A 6,000-nucleotide genomic window follows, 5' to 3' on the forward strand; every position below is an offset into this window, starting at 1 on the left:
TAAATCTGTAACAGCTCCTTTGTCTTGTATAACATTGACACTTTTGAAGAATGTGGATCAGTTATTTTGTAAAATGTCCCTTGATCTGAGTTTGCCAGATATTTCCTCACGATGAGATTCAGTTTATGTATTTAGGCAGGAATGTCACAGTAGTGATGCTGTTTTCCAAAGCATCATTTTAAAAACAAAATTTTTTTTTCAACGTTTATTTATTTTTGGGACAGAGGGAGACAGAGCATGAATGGGGGAGGGGCAGAGAGAGAGGGAGACACAGAATCGGAAACAGGCTCCAGGCTCCGAGCCATCAGCCCAGAGCCTGACGCGGGGCTCGAACTCACGGATCGCGAGATCGGGACCTGGCTGAAGTCGGACGCTTAACAGACTGCGCCACCCAGGCGCCCCACCAAAGCATCATTTTAAAGCCCCAAATCCATCCAATGCATTGTTCGTTCCTTTAGAGATAAGAGATTGTTGAATATAAGACTAGAGATTTTAACATCATAAAACGTGAAAAGATGAGAGAAGCTCACTGAAACATACATATTTAGACACCAAATATTAGACAAAGGATAGCATCAAAAATACACCGAGAGGGGCACCTGGGTCGCTCAGTTGGTTGAGCGTCTGACTTCAGCTCAGGTCACGATCTCACAGTCTGTGAGTTCGAGCCCCCCGTCAGGCTCTGTGCTGACAGCTCCAGAGCCTGCAGCCTGCTTCATATTCTGTGTCTCTCTCTCTCTCTCTGCCCCTCCCCTGCTCATGCTCTCTCTCTCTGTCTCAAAAATAAATAAAAATATTTAAAAAGATCCATCGAGAATTCTTACAATCAATAGAAAAAAGGTAAACAAACCAACAGAGAAAAAATGGGCTAAAAACTTGATCCAGCTCTTCCCAAAAGGGGAAATTCAAAAGGATACTAAATATGTTAAAAAAAACTAATAAAGTGCTTAATCTCATTAACAAACAAGAAAATGCAAATTAAAACACAACAGGATAACATTCTATGCCTAACATATTGGCCCAAATTAAAAAGCCATCAATGGGGCGCCTGGCTGGCTCAATCAGGGGAGCATGTGGCTCTTGATCTCAGGGTCCTGAGTTCGAGTTCCATGTTGGGTGTAGAGATGGCTTAAATAAATAAACTTAAAAAAACACACTTAAAACTAAAATAAAGAGACATCAATACCAAGTGTTGGTAACCTGATAATGTCACTGGATGTGTCAGAGGATAATTTGTCAACCACTTGGGAAAGGAGTGTGGTTTAACGTAGGAAAGTTCAATATATGCACACTCTGAACCAGCAATTCCACACCAGGAATCCCTGCACCAGGAAGGACGTGCACAATGTTCATAGCATCATCGTCACAACAGCCAAACACTGGAAACCACCAAAACGTTCATCAGGAACAGAAGAGATAAACTGTGACATGCTCACCCAAGAGAATACTCCACAGCAGTGCCTCTCAAATTTGAGCATGCTTCAGAATCACCTGGGGGGCTTTGTGTCCACCTAAAAACTGGTACACGAAATTGCTGGAATCTACTCCTGAAATCATTATTGCACTATATGCTGACTGACAGATGTAAATTAAAAAGTAAAAAAAATAGGGGCACTCGGGTGGCCGAGTCAGTTAAGTGTCCCGACTTGGGCTCAGGTCGGCTCACGGCTCACGAGCTCAAGCCCTGCGTCAGGCTCTGTGCTGATGGCTCAGAGCCTGGAGCCTGCTTTGGATTCTGTGTCTCCCTCGCTCTCTGCCCCTCCCCTGCTCGCACTCTGTCTCTCTCTCTCTGTCTAAAACAAATAAACGTGTTTTAAAAAGTAACACAATAAAAAAACAAATAAAATTAAATTAAAACTAAAACAGGGGCGCCTGGGTGGCTCAGTCGGTTAAGCGTCCGACTTCGGTTCAGGTCATGATCTCGCCGGTCCGTGAGTTTGAGCCCCGCGTCGGGCTCTGTGCTGACCACTCAGAGCCTGGAGCCTGTTTCGCATTCTGTGACTCCCTCTCTCTCTGACCCTCCCCCGTTCATGCTCTGTCTCTCTCTGTCTCAAAAATAAATAAACGTTAAAAAAAATTAAAACTAAAACAAAAAAACCAAAAAAAACCCCACAAAACTACACACTTGTACACAAATGCTCGGCAGCATTACTCATCACAGCCAAAAAGTGGAAATGGCCCAAGTGCCCATCGACAGAACAACGTATAAACAAAATAGTCCATACAATGGACTATTATTCCACCATGAAAAGAAATGGAGTGCTGACACACAGTACAGCATGGATGAACCTTGAAAACATTATGCTAGGTGAAAGGAACCAAATGCAAAAGGCCACCCATTATATAGTTCTGTGTATATGAAATGTCCAGAATAGACAAATTCATCGAGGCGGAAAGTAGATTATGGTTGCCATGGGCTGAGGGAAAGGGAAATGGGGAGTGACTGCTGACAAGGTTTTCGTGGGTGGGGGGGTGATGAAGACGTTCTATACTATATTATGATAATTGTGCATCACTCCGGGACTACAACCAAAGCTATTGAGTTATACCCTTATTTAATTTTTTAATTTTTTTAAAGTTTATTTATTTATTTTGAAAGAGACAGAGAGGGAGGCAAAGAGAGAGAGGAGAGAAAGAATCCCAAGCAGGAATTCCCATGAACTGTGGGATCATGACCTGAGCCAAAATCAAGATTCAGAAGCTTAACTGACTGAGCCACCCAGGCACCTCAAGTTATACCTTTAAATGGATGAATTGTATGCCATGTGAATTATATTTCAATGGTGTTTAAAAATCACATATGCAGGGGCACCTGGGTGACTCAGTCAGGTTAAGCGTCTGACTTCCACTCAGGTCATGATCTTACAACTCATGAGTTCAAGCCCTGCATCAGGCTCTGTGCTGACAGCTCAGAGCCTGGAGCCTGCTTTGGATTCTGTGTCCACCTCTCTCTCTGCCCTTCCCCTGCGTGCTCTCTCTCTCTCTCTCTCTCTCTCTCTCTCAAAAATAAACATTTAAAAAGAATAAAAATAACAATCACATATACAGATTGTAGACCTCCCCCCACAAAGTTTGTGATTCAATAGGTCTGGGACAGGGCACAAGACATCTCATTTCTTTCTTTCTTTCTTTTTTTTTAATGTTTATTTATTTTTGAGACAGAGAGAGAGAATGAGCTGGGGCGGGGAAGAGAAGGAGGGAGACACAATCTGAAGCAGCCCCCAGGCTCCCAGCTGTCAGCACAGAGCCTGGTGGGGGCTCCAACCCATGAACAGTGAGATCATGACCTGAACCGAAGTTGTATGCTTAACAGACTGAGCCACCCAGGCACCCCAAGACATCTCATTTCTAACAAGTACAGAGATGATGATGACGGTGGTGGTGGTGATGATTGGCACTGGGTCCAGGACCACGCTTGGAGAGCTCCCACTCTGCAGCAGTAAGAACAATCAAGTTACAACTATACACAACTACTCCAGACTATTCCAAACCAGCGTTTACTTTGCTTTCTGAAACTTAAAAGATTCCTTAAATTCACCTCCTGGGACCCAGGCATCCTTGCTGTATCCCTGTCCGACTTACTGATGCTGAGAATGGGCCACTGGCCTGGTAGATGGGGCAGGCAGGTCCCCTCTCTCCTCCTCCCTCAGATACCCCTGTGCTGGAGTTGCCTTCTGGAGGTGAGATTGCTCCCCACCCTGCCCCCTACAGTTCCCAGACACTCTTCTCTCTCCTTGCTCCTCCTTCCACCCCAGGCTCCCCTCCCAATTCTCAGATTACCCAGGGTCCCCTGAAGCCCCACAGGCCACCCTCTCACTGCAGTCTTAAATTTGCAAAGGCCCACCTCTTGGGCCCTGTTCTCTCCTGTAAGGGCCATGTTAGAGGTGAAGGAATGGTGCATTTTTAACCTTGGTTGAGCCCCTATTAGGTGCCAAGGACTATAAGAAGTGCCCCTCATTTATTCCCACGACTACTCTATGAGATAGTAATAATATTATCATCCCATATCACAGATGAGGAAGTCAAGGCTGGGAAAGATGAAGTAACTTGCCCAAAGTCACACAGTCAGTCAGAATTAGAAACCAGCTTCTTGGGGTGCCTGAGTGGCTCAGTCAGTTAAGCATCTGACTTTGACTTGGTCAGGATCTTGCGGGTTTGTGAGTTCCAGCCCCACTTCCGGTGAGCTCAAGTCTTGCCTTGGGCTCTGCATTGTCTGCATGGGATTCTCTTTTTCCCTCTCTCTCTGCCCCTCATGGGATTCTCTCTCTCTCTCTGTTCCTCACTCACTTGCACTGCTCCCCCCTCAGAAAAAAAAGAAAGAAAGAAGCCAGCTCCTTTCCACTTTGCCACTTTGCAAGAAGCCTTTTTGAGCCCCATTCTTTGCTTCTCCCCTAGAAAATTTGCATTCTCTTGGAAGCCTATTTTCCAGGTGAGGAAACTGCGGTCCACAGAGGGGCAAGGACTTGATTGAAGGCACACAGGACATCTTGACAGGGCCTGGGCTTCCTTCAGGAGGCCCAGTCCTCTTCCTCCCCAGGCCAGACCTGGGGACAACTGCTACAGCTGGGGTTGTCTCTGCAGTAACTCTGGCTGGTCCACTCTGACCATCAGCTCGGCCTCCTAGGCTGGGATGGGTCAGGGCCTATGCTCAGTAGCCTTGAGCCTTTCCCAGTGGGTAGGGCATCCTCCCAGAATTCTTTGCTCAGCGGCCGAGTCACTGAGGGAGCACCAGCCTTCTGTCGTCTGATCCTTTGCCTGCCCCTAGTCCTGCCACAGCTCAGGACTACCCATGTCCTCTGGGCCAATATCTTTCCTCCTCTGTGTCAGTTTCCTCTCACCCAGGCTTCGACCAGCCTATTCCCACTCTATAGTCAGAGGGGGCTCTCCAAAACTCAGAGCTGAATGCTTCACATCCCTCTCCCTGCAATTCCTTTCTATGGCTCCCCACGGCCATCAGGAAAAGCCCCAGGTCCTCCTCAGTCAGGGCCCTTTGATATCTGGCCCTCCCATTGCCCCACCACGGTATTTCCAGCCACTCCCCTCATACCGCTGATCTCTGACCTCTTTAGAAGTACCCAATGTGCCCACCTAGATGTCAGAGAGCCTCTCAGCCTTTGCACACATTATTTCCTCTTCTCAAACCACCCTTTCCCTACCTCTCCATTTGGGAAAACAAGAGGTTGAGGGTAAAAACAAATAAAAGATGATGGGGCCTCTCCAGGGAGGGTTGTGATTCTTTCCTGTAGTTGCAGTCTTGGGGATCTCATCCAGTCTCGGGGCCTTGAATTTCATCTTCATGCTGATGTCTCCCAAACGTGTATCCCCAGCCCAGACCTCCCCCTAGATCTCCAGACTCACAGACTCAACCACCCACATTTTTTACCTGGATGTCTGTCAGCATCTCAACCTTGACAGGCTACAGTATGAACCTTGTTCTTCCCAACATTCCATCTCCCCATTCCCAGCCCAGCCTGTCTGGTCTCAGTGGATGGCAACTAGATCCGAGCCACCATCATCTCTTGCCTCCTTTTATCTCATATCGGTGGAGTCATACAACGCTTGACCTTTTATGTCTGGTTTATTTCATTTAGCATTATGTCTTTAAGGCTCATCCATGTTGTACATGTATCAGAACTTCCTTCCTTTTTATGGCTGAATAATATCCCATTGTATGGATGGAGCACATTTTGTCTATCCAGTCTTTCCTCAGTGGATGGACACTTGGGCTGCTTCCATGTTTTAGCCATAGTGAATAATGCTGATATGAATATTGGTGCACAAGTACCTGTTTGAATTCCTGTTTTTACTTCTTTTGAGTACGTGTCTAGGACTAGAATTGCTGGATTCTGTATTTAACTTTTTGAGAAACTATGAAACTGTTTTCCACAGTGGCTACATCATTTTATGTTCTGACCAGCAATGCCCAAGGAAGGTCTGGCAGATGGTCCAGCCCCACATCCTCACCAACACTTGTTATTTTATGGTTTTTTTTTAATTTTT

The sequence above is a fragment of the Felis catus genome, chromosome A2 (assembly GCF_018350175.1).
Source record: "Felis catus isolate Fca126 chromosome A2, F.catus_Fca126_mat1.0, whole genome shotgun sequence".
Lineage (NCBI taxonomy): Eukaryota > Metazoa > Chordata > Mammalia > Carnivora > Felidae > Felis > Felis catus.